We start from the raw sequence: 17,098 nt of genomic DNA on the forward strand, positions 1-17,098 counted from the left end.
CTGCTAATCCTCTGGTGGTTTTCTGGGTTATTTAGGCAGGTGTAGGTGGAATCTAAGTGATCAGCAGGACGTGCGGTGAGCCCAGTGTCCTCCTACGCCACCATCTTCCCTCTCTCCACACTTCTAGTTTTATCCAAGGGATATAGGTATGCTGTTTCCAAGGGGCACATGCACCCCAATGTTTATAGCAGCACTATGAACAGTAGCCAAAGTAGGAAGGAGAGACCAAATGTCCCACGATGGATGAATAGATAAAGAAGATGTGAGATATATATATACACATATACACACAAGGGAATATTACTGGGCAACCAAAAAGAATGAAATCTTACCACTTGCAACTACATGGATGGAACTAGAGGGTACTATGCTAAGCGAAATTAGTCAGAGAAAGACAAAAATCATGACTTCACTCATATGAGGACTTTAAGCCACAGAACGGATGAACACAAGGAAAGGAAACAAAAATAATATAAAAACAGGAAGGGGGACAAAACAGAAGAGACTCATAAATATGGAGAACATACAGAGGGTTACTGGAGGGGTTGTGGGAGGGGGGATGGGCTAAATGGGTAAGGGGCATTAAGGAATCTACTCCTAAAATCATTGTTGCACTATATGCTAACTAACTTGGATGTAAATTAAAAAAGTAAAATTAAACAAAAAAAATAATAATAAAAATTAAAAAACAGCTTTGGTCTCATTCAAGTTGATAAAAAATATCACTTTTCCTTTATCTAGCTCAAGCTGTAAAATGTTAAATAGTGAGACTATAAAACTCAACAAAAGAAACAACTGGGGAAGGCATTCTTTGTGAATGGACATGAAACCTTACAGGTAAAGTTGGGAATCTTATGCCACATAGTACATTTTGTTTTTTAAATGAGACGCTTTCTCTCATCTCTTAAGAATTAAAAAATGTTTTTCCTACCTTGCTATTTCTCCCACTGTCGCTATTTTCATTGTCAAGTGAACTCACTTTTTTCATTAACAAATCAAGCAAGATGAGAATGTCCATTATTTGAGCAGATGCCTGCAAATATCTGCAGAGGTGGAAGAGCAAGTACGAATATGTCATGTTGATTCTGGATTTCTTTCTTCTAGAGAGTCCATCATTCTTGAGTATTAGATATTTTTGCATATTTAGGAGATGTGCAATAAAAAGTTTCATGAAGTAATGGTTATGGTTCTTCTCACTGAGAGAACAAAAGTTTAACCATCCTTGTGAATTCAAGGCTGAGTCAATTTAGACAAGGAAAGTAGAAAGAATGCCAAGTTTTGGCAATGGATTCAAATACTTTATCAAGGAATAAATTATCTGTGGTTGGAACACCAAACATGAAGCTTAGAAACAGTGGGTGAGGAAGGCATGTAATATTTTGATTTCTATGCAGGACTAACATATTGAAATATAGATGATATAGGCATACAATTTAAATTATAGATGAAAATTCTCACCTACATTCTTTGAGAGCAAGGGTCATAGATTAATCATTTTTACATCAGCCTATTTCCTTTACTCCAGGTGATTTCATCCATTCCCATGACTTAAATGTCAATGTAAATCATGCCTAGGATATATGTCATTTAAATGTATGACTTCCAAATTTGTATCTCTAACCTGGACCATTTTGTTGAGCTCCATGTTAGCACGTCTAAGTATTTAACCTGGATATTTAACAGGAATCTTAAAATGAACATGTCCACAGCAGAATTCTTTATTTTCCCCTGAAATCCTGCTCCACACAGCATTTTCCATTCCTGGTCATGAAACTACTACCCAATTACTGAAACCCCAGATACAGACATCATCCTCATTCTGCCTTTTCTCTTCTATCACCATCACTCACCTCATCAGCAACTTCTATTGGCTCTACTTCCAGAATGTTACTCTTATCCACCCACTGTTTTCCATGTTCACTACTGCCACCTTTATCCAAGCACCATGAGTCCTTGCCTTTTCTATCGCAGCAGCATAATTGCTATCTCAGCTTTCCCTCTCCACCTGCTACAAACTCTTCCAAATAGTAACTTCCAATATCAACCAAATAATCTCACTGAACTGTTTTGTCACTACAGACAGAAAAAAATCCCAACTCATCACCCTCACTTACAAGGCACTACATAATCTACCTTGACTCTCCAGGGTCTCACATCAGTAAGACCACTGAGGTAGGGCTGGCAACACAAGTTAGTGGGGAAGTCAACCTAGTTTTTAAAAACATTGAAAGGCCTTCAATGAAAGAGAATGTGTTTAGGGAAAAGGAGTTCCCCTACTCATTTTTAACGACTTTTCTAAGAGCTAGAGATTTTCACCTACAACATAATCAATTTGAGAGGAAAAAAAATCTAAGAAGGTGTTAATGAAAAAATGCTAAGCATCCCAAATTGCAAGTTCTCTTCAATAGGGAGCATAAGATCATTAGTGGAATTAACTTGGAATTGAATAGCTATTTTGGGACCCCACAGCACACACCCCAACTATCTTTCATCCAAAAATGTTATCTCTAACCTGTGACCATTCTTTCCCCAACTGACCTCCTACAAGGCACTTGCGAAAAATCCTGCCTCAATATTTTATTTCTCTGTAGAATACCCTTTATCTTTACAAATCAGTTTGAATTGTACTGAAAGTTCATTAAGGCATTATCGTGGGACCTCTTTCTAATATTAGCTGTTAAATCCTCAGGTTGTAATCAAATCCTTCGGGCACTTTATTACCTAAACAATATTGAGTGTGGCCTAAAACAGGTAATATTTTGCCAAACCCAGACCAATGGTGGGAGGTTTCAGGATGGGGCTCCAATGTGCATTTATTCATAGTTGTTGGTATTGCTTTTCAGAAGTTTCAATGGTGGTTTGAATTTCTCAAGGGTTACACTATGATTTCTCCTGTGTAGTGCTCTACAGCATCACTGATTAGCCACTTACAAGAGTATAAGCCCCCGTCTTCTTAAAATAAATAGCCTGTAGTCTCCTAGGATATCATGAGAAAGTACCATACAGTAGGTGGCTTAAACAATAGAAATTTATTTTCTTACAACTCTGGAAGCTACAAGTCCCAGATCAAGCTGCTAACAACCTTGGTTTTGGGACACATCTCTCTTTTTGGTTTATGGACAGCCATCTTCTCATTGTATCCTCACATGGCCTCTTCTCTGTGCATGCCCAAAGAGAGAGACAGAGAGATAATCTCTGATATTTTCTCCTCTTCTAAGGATACCAGTTCTATCAAGTTACAGTTCCAACCTTATGACTTCATTTAAACTCAATTACCTACTTAACGGCCCAATCTCTAAAGATGGTCACACAGAGGATTATGGCTTCCACATATGAATTTTGGAGAGGACACAATTCAATCCCTAACAAAGACACTTTGCAATATTGGGAGGAGCATCTTAACAGAAATCTCCAGTTAAAACCATATAATCCGAACAACTGAAGTATGGGCTAAAAGTGGTGTCACAAATCTGGCACTAGGGGACACGTAAACTGAGCTGAACTATATAGACAGCAATGTAAATCTAGTTAATGCCAGTCAGAGCAAAATATCATAATTTCAGTTTTAAACACAATAATGTGCTGTTTTTTACTTGTAGCAAGAATTACTATCAATCTCCATTCATTGGGCCAGAGACCCTTGTGGTGTTACCAAAAGCCTTGCCCATCATGTAACATACTACCTACACTTGTGAGTTCATTATGCCAGATTTTTCATTGTTCAAATTAACTCTGATTATAAGTTAGGGATAAATAAAGTAAACAAGCATGCAGAGTTTGGGTTTTTTTTTTCTTTCAGAGAGGAGAAGATTTAATGCACTGTAGGAGTAATTTACTAAATAGTACTTCAGCTTCTTACTAATTAAAGAGTGACTCAGGTCATGCATTTAAGTGCACACAGCCCCAGATGTCTCATAAGTCAACAACACTACATAAACAACACCAATTTATCCTGAATTGAGCACGTTGAACACTGGCAAAGTTCAAATTTGCTAGAATCCTTACTTTGTAACCTGCACTCCATTTCAATCATCTCAAGTAAGGAAAGTTTGCTGGCATACATTTTTTTCTTTGTTGATTCTCTGGTATAACACAACTGTTCGGCCACACTAATAACTTTGACAATATCCAAAACTACCTCATCAATTTACGAAAGCAGTAGAGCTTTACCAAGCCATAACTCTTTAATTGGAGTCAAATAGCTGTTTCTTTGACACTAAGTGTTGCCCACCTAGATTTTGTAACCTAATTTGCTTAGCTAATGAGAACAGTGTGTCACAGTAGATAGAAGTTGGTCTGAAAATTAAAGCAGCAAATGTAACGGAGTTTTCTGTTCCAGGGAGAGTTACTTTGAAATCCAATAAGGACAACACTGATTAAAAAGGAGGTAGTTTAGGTTTCACTAGGACTTCCAGCATGTATATTCTTGCATATACAAATGATGAGATCAGTACATAAAGTTAGTCATAATCAAGGAAGCTGTTCACTTATATAACCATTTTCACTCCCAGGTTAATGGTATAGCTGAAAATTGACATGTCTAAAAATGGCTACTAAAATAATTCAGGCATCAGGTAAGAATTTGGAGCTGAACAAAGTATAGGATAGTTGCTTATAAAATAGAATATTCAGAATTACACAAAACCATATAACACCATCATTTACAGTCGGAAGCTTATTGAAGCTCCCTGAGGTATTTTGTAAGTAAAATTAGGCCTTAAGTGTCTGTGAAATTATGAACCTTTGCACACATTAATTTGCATAAGTATAAATAACTTTCTGAATCTAGATCCAGCCTCTATCACTACCTCTGAATTATAGTGTCAACTTTATCTCAGCAGAGTATTTCAACAAACACCATCAATGAATACTGAGGCCTTTTATGTGCCAAACACTGCTCATGTGTAAGAGCTGACAGCTGAGAGCAGGAATAGACAATAAATAAGTTTTTAAAAAAAAAACAGACTAAATTATTCCAGATGGTGGCTCATGTAATAAACAATTAAGAAAGTAATAAGTTAGAGAGTAATAGGGTAGGAAGACATACTATAAATAGAGTGGTCAGAAAACCCCCTTCTGGACATAGGACACTTAAGCTGAGAACTTTTAGTTTAAGAAGAACTTTTAGATAAGAAGGAACCATCCATGTGAAGACAATGGAAGAGTGTTCGAGGCTTTTGAAAAATCTGCAATGAATTGGAACATGGCATTCTTGAGGAATAGTAAGAGGGCCAGTGTGTCTCAGTGTAGAAGGTAAGAATGGTAGAAAGGAGTTAAGGCCAGGAAGCTAATTTAATAACATGTGGCCCAATCCTAATGTCTACAGGAAGGGAGGACACTAGGGAAGGATAAATTTCTAACTTCCTATCCAGGAGTAGGGAGAAGCAAAAACAGAGCTTCAAGGCTGCTAGAATAGAATGACCTCCTCAGTGCTCCCTTAATATTATAATTATTATTCTTTCTAGAGAAGGGGCCAGCAAGCTTTTTATTTCTCAAGCAGGGGCTGGGAAAAGGATAAGTTACAAATATTTTAGTCTTTATGGATAAGATGCAAATATTTTAGTCTTTAAAGGCTCTTTTTAAACTATTCAGTGTTGAGGGCACCTGGATGGCTCAGTTAGTTAAGCATCAGACTCTTTGATTTTGGCTCCAGTCTTGGTTTCATGGTTTGTGAGTTCAAGCCCCACCTCAGGCTCAGCACAGAGTCTGCTTGATATTTTCTCTCTCCCTCTCTCTCTGCCCCTCCCTGCTTACTCTCTGTCTCTTAAAATAAATAAACTTAAAAAAAAAACTATTCGGGGCGCCTGGGTGGCGCAGTCGGTTAAGCGTCCGACTTCAGCCAGGTCACGATCTCGCGGTCCGGGAGTTCGAGCCCCGCATCAGGCTCTGGGCTGATGGCTCAGAGCCTGGAGCCTGTTTCCGATTCTGTGTCTCCCTCTCTCTCTGCCCCTCCCCCGTTCATGCTCTGTCTCTCTCTGTTCCAAAAATAAATAAACGTTAAAAAAAAAAAAAACTATTCAATGCTGCTGTTACATATATGAATGAATGAAGGTGACTGTATAAAACTATATTTATAAAAACAAGAAGTGGCCACCTTTGACCTGCAGGTTTGCTGATCACTATTCTAAAATCTCTAAAAAATTTAACATCTGTGCAGTTCACTTCTATATCAAAAATATTATCATTCTAATGTAGTATCTCTTTAAGAACACCAGGTTACTTTTATTCTACTGATGCTAACTGAAAAAGAAATTCTCTATGAAAGATTTGAGTTCCAAACATTTAATGCTTAAATTAATTTGCACATCCTCAACTGATACATGTTGTCAAGGAGGCTCCCACACTATGTTTTCATTATCTCACTTTTCCCATCATTCATATAGATGGCTCCTTGGTAATTTCATCCTTCATTTCAAAACTCTTGTTATGAGGCAATAGACCATTAATGCGGCACATAGATCTTCCTGAAATCTAGATGAAGAACTTAATGAAGCTACAGGACACAAAATAATTGCCAGTAGAATACATTTTCCTAAATCCGTTATGGTATTATCAACAGTTTAATGGTAGTATATTTCCATGTAGGCTGTATACCGGGGAAGTATTAATAAAATTATTCTATTTACATAAATCACTATATCAGGGAAGAATTATGTGTTTGTCACAACCAAAACACACAAAAAGGGATCAAATGACACTTTTAAAAATGATGATTGAATCCCAAGCTAAGAATATAGAAAAATGGATAATTTCATGGATGAGTTTTAGGTCAGAATAGGTCCATCAAATGCCAATGTTTCTTGCTCCAAAATGTCACTTTGGCTTAACCCCTTGTTTTCTTTTTTCTTTTTTTTTTTTTTAACATTTATTTATTATTGAGAGACAGAGAGACACAGAGCATGAGCAGGGAAGGGGCAGACACAGAATCTGAAGCAGACTCCAGGCTCTGAGCTGTGAGCACAGAGCCCAATGCAAGGCTCGAACTCACAAACTGCAAGATCATGACCTTAGCTGAAGTCGGACACTTAACCAAATGAGCCACTCAGCCACCCCACTAAACCCTTGTTTTCTTGCAGACAGCTCCTCACTTAGATCAGGTCCTCCTCTCTCTATGCCTGGTATTAAAGTACTTTTTGTTTACCTCTAAGTCTCTTATTTCTAAGTTAGCCTTTTTTCCCCATAACCCCTAGAACAATCTCTAAATAATATTTTCATCGGTATTTTGCAACTTTGCTTAAAAATTTTAGAGTAGCATGCTCACTTATATGTGGAATCTTAAAAACAAAACAAAACAGAACAAAAACAACAATAACAGCATCAAAACTCATAAATACAGAGAACCGATTGGTGTTTGTCAGCGGCAGAAGGTAGGGGTATGGAAAATGGGTGAAGGGGATCAAAAGGTACAAAGTCCTGGGGATATAATGTACAGCACAGCAAGTACAGGTGAAAATACTGTATTGCATATTTGAAAGTTGCTAAGAGAGTAAATATTAAAAGTTCTCATCACCAGAAAAAAAATTGTAACTATGTGAGGTGATGGATGTTAACTAGACTTATTGTGATTGTTTCACAATATATACAAATATCGAATCATTATGTTGTACATCTGAAATGAATATAATGTTATGTCAATTATATCTCAATTTAAAAAGAGATATAGTAGTGTATTTTATTCCCGACAATCATGATTTTTAAAAAAATAATTATCACAGTTCACTATGTCAAAAAAAAATTTCTAATTGAGAATAGAGATTTTCCCTAACAAGGTAACCATTTCTTATTCTTATTATTTGCCTACTACACTTAAATCTCATCCTTATTCTAATTCTCTGCTCAGCACAACTTCTCCATAGCCTCTGGTGAACAAATCCTTCCTTGGTCTTCCAGTGGTTAAGCCTTTCCCAACCTCACCAAGCAATAAGTCACTCCCTCTTCTCCCCTGCATAATGGTAAATATACCTCCAGTTCAAGATTATCCCATTGTATTACAATTATGTGTTTATTCATCTATCTTTCCCCAAATGAACTACTCACTCTTAGAGTATAGGTTTCACATTCATCTCTTTATTCTTTTTGCCTGGTTCATAGTGGGCACTCAATATATGATTATTGAATAAATTAACACAGTAATCAGCAAAAAAGTCTTCAGCTATGTCAAGGACTTATGTTCAACTTCACTATCTTGAAGATAAGAATTGCTTCTTCTTCTCCAGTGAGTGTAATTTCCAGAACTAAAACTGACTAAAGATATGCTCTGTAAAATTCTAACTCAGTAGGTCTGAAGGACAGGCTCAAGAATCAACCCTTTGCATTAGCATCCTCGACATTTTGTGGCAGATGGTCCATAGACACCAATTTGAGTAACTCTGAACTACAATGTAAGTGTAGAACTTGGGTAAAGGCCCTCAAGAGAGCACTGGAACAGGTTTAGATGCACTGTGGCCCTATATTATGGTTAGCTTCACGCACGGATGGATATATGAAATAACAGCATTTTCATTCAGATTTTACTACTGATTTATCTTTTTAAATGGATTTTATTTTTACTGAAAATGTATTGGTTGATTTACATTCTGGGAAATAATACATAATAAGCAAGAAAGAGAAGAGGGCAATATTTGAAGAACCGTAATGTCTCAATGGATAATGTTTGATTAATTTTTTTCTTTTAATTTTTTGCTATTTAATGTTTATTTATTTTTGAGAGAGAGAGAGAGAGAGGCAGAGCAGGGGGGCGGGGGAGGGAAGAGACAGGGACACAGGATCCAAAGCAGACTCCAGGCTCTGAGCTGTCAGCACAGAGACCAATGCGGGGCTCAAACTCAGGAACTGCGAGCTCACGAACTGAGCTGAAGTTGAATGCTTAACAGACTGAGCCACCCAGGCGCCCCAACATTTGATTAATTCTAATGGATTAGCTTTGATATTTTAGGAAAAGGCTTTTTGTGTCTTTTTAATGTTTACTTATTTTTCAGAAAGAGAGAGAGCAGAGGAGGGAGAGAGAGAGAGGGAAAAGGAGAATCCTAAGCAGGATACTCACTGCCAGTGCAGACCCCACCAAGGGCTCAAACCCACCAACCCTGTGATCATGCTCTGAGCTGAAATTAAGAGTCAGATGCTTAACAGACTGAGCCACCCAGGCACCCTGGAAAATGTTTTTTTTTTTTTAATTTTTTTTTCAACGTTTTTATTTATTTTTGGGACAGAGAGAGACAGAGCATGAACGGGGGAGGGGCAGAGAGAGAGGGAGACACAGAATTGTAAACGGGCTCCAGGCTCCGAGCCATCAGCCCAGAGCCTGACGCAGGGCTCGAACTCACGGACCACGAGATCGTGACCTGGCTGAAGTCGGACGCTTAACCGATTGCGCGACCCAGGCGCCCCAAACCCTGGAAAATGTTTTGATTACATTATCTGTCTTAGATTCAAAGACCTCCTAAGTTGTGCTCAAATGGGTGCCAGGGCTTTGTATAGACTTTTGTTCAAGTCCTTGCAAGGGAGTTTTTTTATCCAACTATTTATTCTTCATGATAATGGAGCACTGTTTTTTTCTTCCACAGTCTGTTGGCATGCACTACAGCTAGCTCCCTACAGCAGCTTCTAAGAAGAAAATCGATTCCACCACTAGAAACTGAAGTCTCAGAAATTCTGTCATGTCACATGTCACATGACATGAATTTTTGTTTAATTTTATTTTCATTTTTTTAAATTTACATCCAAATTAGTTAGCATATAGTGAAACAATGATTTCAGGGGTAGCTTCCTTAATGCCACTAACCCATTTAGCCCATCCCCCCTCCCACAATCCCTCCAGCAACCCTCAGTTTGTTCTCCATATTTATGAGTCTCTTCTGTTTTGTCCCCCTCCCTGTTTTTATATTATTTTTGTTTCCCTTCCCTTATGTTCATCTCTTTTGTCTCTTAAAGTCCTCATATGAAAGATGTTTGTCTTTCTCTGACTGACCAATTTCGCTTAGCATAATACGTATGTTCCATCCACGTAGTTGCAAATGGCAAGATTTCATTCATTTTGATTGCCGAGTATTACTCCATTGTATATATATACCACCTCTTCTTTATCCATTCATCCATCAGTGGACATTTGGGCTCTTTCCATACTTTGGCTATTGTTCATAGTGCTGCTATAAACATGTGCCTCTTCGAAACAGCACACCTGTATCCCTTGGATAAATACCCAGAAGTGCAATTGCTGGGTCGTAGGGTAGTTCTATTTTTAATTTGCTGAGGAACCTCCATACTGTTTTCCAGAGTGACTGGGCCAGTTTGCATTCTCACCAGCAGTGCAAAAGAGATCCTCTTTCTCTGCATCCTCGCCAACATCTGTTGTTGCCTGAGTTGTTAATGTCAGCCCTTCTGACAGGTGTGAGGTGGTATCTCATTGTGGTTTTGATTTGTATTTCCCTGATGATGAGTGATGTTGATCATTTTTTCATGTCTTGGTTGGCCATCTGGATGTCTTCTTCGGAGAAATGTCTATTCATGTCTTTTGCCCATTTCTTCACTGGGTTATTTGTTTTTTTGGGCATTGAGTTTGATAAGTTCTTTATACATTTTGGATCCCAACCCTTTATCTGATATGTCATTTGCTAATATCTTCTCCAGTTCTGTCGGCTGCTTTAGTTTGGCTGATTGTTTCCTTTGCTGTGCAGAAGCTTTATTTTGATGAGGTCCCAATAGTTCATTTTTGCTTTTGTTTCCCTTGCCTCTGGAGACGTGTTGAGTAAGAAGTTGCTGCAGCCAAGATCAAAGAGGTTTTTGCCTGCTTTCTCCTTGAGGATTTTGATGGCTTCCTATCTTACATTTAGGTCCTTCATCCATTTGAGTTTATTTTTGTGTATAGTGTAAGAAAGTGGTCCAGGTTCTTCTGCATGTCACTGTCCAGTTTTCCCAGCACCACTTGCTGAAGACACTGTCTTTATTCCATTGGATATTCTTTCCTGCTTTGTCAAAGATAAGTTGGCTATACGTTTGTGGGTCCATTTCTGGGTTCTCTATTCTGTTCCATTGATCTGAGTGTCTGTTCTTGTGCCAGTGAACAATCCAAATTTTAAAACTGCCAACAAATTCATCACAAAAACTACGATCTTCCAAAACAAGTCTGTTTTTCTATCTAGATCCAACCAAAGGACCAATTCATTGGAAGAATAATATACTTTTCATATTAAGGAGAAAAAATTTTTGAGACATTTAAGTATAAAATAAAGTTTCTGAAATACATACCTAGTGGACAACCTAATGCCTTCCAAATACCAGACCATGTGAAAGTTTTTACAGGTTCAAAGGAAAATGAGAAAAAGAAGCCCCTTGGACAGGCATCAGTTGCTCCCTATTCACAGAGTCATATCTAGAACAGAGAAAAACCAAAATCAGAGCTAAGTCCCTTCTATCTCTATTAGGAGTTAAGTCTCATAATAGCTTCTATAATTCTTTACAAAATGTACCTATGTCAGGCCACTTTAGGAATAGTATTCTGAAAATGATTGTCCTTAATTAGGTCATCAGTATTGAGTGTTAAAGTCTTTGGTCACCAGTAATTGTTATAAACTATGAGACCAAGAGTATAAGTGCTGATGCTGACCACTTCCTGCCAGCACTCTGTCCCTGGATCTCTGAAGATGTCTTCTTCCCTGAGTGGAGCTGTAGGTGTGAACATCCCTCTTTGATTCTCTCTTCAGGTTAGATGGTCTGGGATTACAGATTAACTCATGTCTTAGAATGTAGAAAAGATGTCCAGAAAGAAAGTTGCCCATGGTATAGAAAATATCCAGAAACTAATGGTTATCTATATTTACAAGTGACCAACTTAAGTTCCTATTCTCCTACTCTCTTCCACTACATCCCATAGTAGTATAAAAAATAATTCAAAAATATCATTACTGTTTCATAATATCCCACCTTATTCTGACTTGATTTAAGGTAGCCATGAACTGACACTTGGTAAGCACCTGTACATCATACAGTCTGTCTTAGTACTTTGCATATTGTCTCACTTATCCTAACAATTTGTTATATTTTAAATTTTCCATTTTATAGATGCTGATATCAAGGCTCCCTGAGATTAGCCTGAATATTACACAGAAGTAATATCTGGATTGAAACCCACATCTGTTAGACTTCAGCCTATTATAGCACCATACATTCAACACCTCAAAAAACTAAATCTCTATATGAGACTCTTGGGTAAATCTATTTCTGCTGGCCTAAAAGCTGACTCAGGTATCAAGAGCAACATAAGAGGCCAAAATGACCTGTCATGTACCTACTGCAGCAAGAGGAACCTACATGGACAAGGTTGTAATCACTCAAAGCATTTGGGATTTTTTTTTCTTTTGTATGTAAATAATTTCAGACACATAGTGAAAAGTCCATCTTACTAGTTTGCAATCAAACAATGTTTGATTAAAACTTGTATTAATGCCAAGTGATAGCATTCAACTTGAACATACATTTCCCCCTAAGAGTCATATCTGAATTACTTCTATATCTATTTATGTAATCTTTCATGAGAGGACAAAAAATTGGCAATATTGAAGATATTCATAAGAAAATTCCACAGGCTATGTCAGTAATTTCAAGAGAAAAGCTTGGAAAATGACCCAGACCATAACAGTATCGGTGGAATAGGTACTTAGCATTCTAACATGACTAATTTGAAAGACACTTATTTAAAAGTAAAAGTTCTACTGTATTTTGGTGTTTTAGAAAATATACCATGGTTAATAATAATATTGTTCTATTGATTTCATGACGAAGTTAAATTCAAATGCTAAAAATTACTAGTTCCAGAGTCTCATGGAATTATAATACAATTGTAAAGATGATGGGGAAAAAAAAACAATTGTAAAGATGATGACAGAGACAGAGACCAAGAGAGATTATTCAGTATAAACAAACATCACCTAGGTTTTCCTTTGAAAATTTTGTCTTTAGGGGTGCCTGGGTGGCACATTCCAGTATGTATATGCCTTTTGATTTCGGCTCAGTTCATGATCTCATGATTCATGATATCAAACCCTGCGTTGGGCTCTGCGCTGACAGTGTGGAGCCTGCTTGGGATTCTCTCTCTCTCTCCCTCTTTCTGCCCCTCCCCACTCATGCACTCTCTCACTACCTCTGTCTCAAAAACAAATAAATAAACATTTTTTAATTTGCTTTTATGCCTAATAAATCTTTTTTTTTCTTTAATTTTGAGAGAGACAACACGAGCAGGGGAGGGGCAGAGAGAGGGAGAGAAAGAGAATCCCAGGAAGACTCTGTGCTGCCAGTGCAAAACTAGATGTGGGGCTCAAACCCATGAAGCTGGGAGATCATGACCTGAGCCAAAATCAAGAGTTGGACGCTTAACCGGCAGAGCCACCCAGGCACCTCTTATGCCTAATGAATCTTGACTTCCATTTTAATAAAAGCAAGTAATCTGCTATTCATAGACCATAAATAAGTACTAAGCATGCATTTATACCAGTTTTTGTGATGTCGGGACCCAAGGATATAAGAATTCTAGCTAAAATTGTAGTGCTAGAATGAAGAAAAGGAGAAACATGCTGCATACTCTGGCACAGTCTGGACCCATCCATACATGGTACCTCTACAGCCATGTCTTCTTCTAAGAAAGTCTCTCATAACTGATCATAGATTTTTTTTTCCCAAGCTAGTCCTCAGGGTGCCTTACAACTGTTCTCAACATAACAACCCCAGTTAACACTTTTAGCAGATTAAAGTTGTCATGAAAGATGAAGCGCATCTCTCATCCTAGAAGGTACATGGGCATCATTGACTCTAGAGGAGAAATGGACACCTGAGGTATCAGTTTGCACTTCCTCTGCCACCATCACATGTGAACCCACTGGGAGAGACATTACAATAGGCCCCATTCTCAGAGGAAGGGCAGGGCTGAGCACCATGGGTTATTGAATGGTTACTACATTTAGTACTCAGAAAAACTCTTAGGTCTAGAGATTGTTTTTCTGCATTTTTCAGCTGGGGAAAGGATATACAAAGAGGTTAAGTGAGTTGTCTCAGGTCACAGAGCTGGGGTCTGCTACAAAGACGTGTAGTTCCTGCGGCGCCTGGGTGGCGCAGTCGGTTAAGCGTCCGACTTCAGCCAGGTCACGATCTCGCGGTCCGGGAGTTCGAGCCCCGCGTCAGGCTCTGGGCTGATGGCTCGGAGCCTGGAGCCTGTTTCCCATTCTGTGTCTCCCTCTCTCTGCCCCTCCCCTGTTCATGCTCTGTCTCTCTCTGTCCCAAAAATAAATAAAAAACGTTGAAAAAAAATTAAAAAAAAAAAAAACAACGACGTGTAGTTCCTTTCCTCACTAGGTAAGTGGTTGTAACGTGCAAATACAAAATTTATTGATATACATTAAGTTCATATTCACCCATCTCACTAAGTTTTGTTATTGTTTTTACATATTTTCTCTTGATTAGTTTTATATTTCCCATGTGTCCCATAATAGCAGCTGCAAAGAACGATCATCCTACCTTATCCTTTTCAACTTCTATGCCTCTAATTTCTGTCTTTGGCCTAATTGCAATAGCTGGTGTCTTTAAGCAATGTTACCATGATAGCACTGATAGTGGAAATCCTAACCTTGTCCCACATGTTTATGGAAAAACAGTACTGCTTCCCACATCAATATTGATGTTAGCTTTGGGATTGAGCCCAATATATTTTTTATCAAGTTAAGAATATTTTATTTAAGGTTTTAAATCAAGAATGTACACAGACTTTTTTTTTAGCAGCTTTTAGATATAATGCACATGCCATTCAATCTAATGGCTTTTAGTATATTCACAGAATTGTGCAACCAGTAACACTCTGATTTTAGAATCTAATTTAGAATTTGATTTTCTACACTTCAAAAAGAAACCTCAGACCCATTAGTAGTCACCCCCTTCCTAACCCCAGCCTCACACTAGGCAACCACCTATCTACTTTTGTTTCTATAGCTTTGCCTTTTCTGTATATTTTATGTAAACAGATCATACGATATGTGGCCTTTTATGGATGACTTACATCAAAATGTTTGCAAATGATCACATGATTTGCCTTAGATCTATTACTGATCTAAGTATGCTAATATATTTTCTCATTAGAACCACCTTCACATTCTTGGAATGACCTCTTTAAATTGATGACTGAATTACCTTTGCTAGTAATTTATTTAGGATTTTTAAACCAATATTGTGTTGCATATTGTCTTTTATGATTTTTTGTTGGAATTTAGTAACAATGTTTTATGTATACTACTTCATAGGATGGATTTGGAAGCTTTTCATCTTCACCTAGGTTCTGGAGCAATTTAACTAGTACTAGATTTATACCCTGTGAAACACCACAGAGTCCCTTTTAAAGGATTAACTCTTTAACAACATTGTTTCTTCTATGGTAGTCTTTCAAAGTTTTCCTCCCTTTTCTGGAATCTGTCTTGGTAAATTTTATTTTTCTAGAAAACTATCCATTTCAAAATATTTCAAATGTATGTTCATGAAGCTTAGAAAACCAGCCTCCTATGATTCACTTAATTTCATCTGCAACTAAGGTTATTTTTTTCTCTTGTTTCTTCTTTAGCATGTTTGTGCTTTCTCCCTTTTTCTTGCCTACTTACCTGATATTTATTATTTATTTTTTGAGACCCAACTCAGATACACATGCTGCTCTACTATTTTTCAGTTTTTTAATTTTGATTTCTACTTTACCTTTTAATTCCATACTTTGGCTTTCCTTTGGTCTTTTTCTAACTTCTCCAGTTATGTGTTTAATTCACTTATGATCATGCTTTCTTATTCATTTATATAAATACATAACATTTTATCCTCTGACCCTTACTATCAACTGTAAACCCCTGTGCTGCTATGTAGTATTTTCATCATCAATGAAATTATCACTCTATTTCATGAATTATAAATTATGAATTTTATGAATTATTGAAGAGGAAATGTCGACATTTCTATGTGGCAGGAATTTTTGTATTTATTGATTGATTGAAATATAGTTGGTACACAGTGTTACATTAGTTTCAGGTGTACAAAATAGTGATTCAACAACTCTATACGTTGTGCTATGTTTACCACAAGTATAGCTACCATCTGTCCCCAGGCGATGCTATTACAATACCATTGACTATATTCTCTATATGCTATACATTTCATCTCCATGACCTGTTGAGTCCATAACTGGAAGACTGTCCCTCCCACTCACCTTCACCCATTTTGCCCAACACCTCAGCCCCCTCCCCTCTGGCAACCACCAATTCATTCTCTACATTTATTAGTCTGTTTCTGCTTTGTTTGCTTTGATTTTTCAGATTCCACATATAAGTGAAATCATATGGTATTTGTCTGACTTATTTCACTTAGCATAATACCTTCCAGGTCTATCCTTGTGATAAATGGCAAAATATCATTCTCTTTTATGACTAATATTTCACCGTATATATATATATATATATATATATATATATATGTGTGTGTGTGTGTATTATCACCACATATATATCATATAAATCATGCACATATCATTTTACATATAAATATATAATATATAGCATATATGCTATCTATAATATATGTGAAATATACAATAAATCATTGTGAGATATATATGTGTGTGTGTGCGTATATATACACATATATGACATATACAATAAATCATTGTGAGATATATATGTGTGTGTGTGTATACATACATACATATATATATCTCACAATCCATTGATCTATGGATTCATTCATCTCTTTATCCATTCATGTATCAGTGGACACTTGGGTGTTTTGTAAACCTTGGTTATTGTAAATAATGCTGTGATAAACATTGGGATGCACATATCTTTTTGAATTAGTGTTTTTGTTTTCTTTGGGTAAATACTCAGTAGTGGAATTACTGGATCATATGATGTTTCTATTTTTAATTTTTGGAAGAACTTTCATATTCTTTTCCAAAGTGGTTGAACCAATTTACATTCCAACCAATAGTGCATGAGGGTTCCTTTTTCTTGTGGTGGGACTTTTTGATTTTCTGATTTTAAGTTCTAATTTACTGCACTCACATCACACAATCTTGCCTGAATTCATTTTA

The 17,098-nt window shown here is 37.1% G+C and overlaps 1 non-coding gene across 1 annotated transcript; it reads right to left on the bottom strand.

Annotated features, from left to right (window-relative positions):
* Positions 1–3,591: 3,591 nt before the first annotated feature.
* LOC125149735 (small nucleolar RNA SNORA62/SNORA6 family) lies at positions 3,592–3,747 on the bottom strand. Its single transcript, XR_007146035.1, has one exon. It is a non-coding gene; the product is annotated as a small nucleolar RNA SNORA62/SNORA6 family (small nucleolar RNA).
* Positions 3,748–17,098: the final 13,351 nt, after the last annotated feature.

This window comes from Prionailurus viverrinus, chromosome D3 (assembly GCF_022837055.1).
Source record: "Prionailurus viverrinus isolate Anna chromosome D3, UM_Priviv_1.0, whole genome shotgun sequence".
NCBI classification, from domain to species: Eukaryota; Metazoa; Chordata; class Mammalia; order Carnivora; family Felidae; genus Prionailurus; species Prionailurus viverrinus.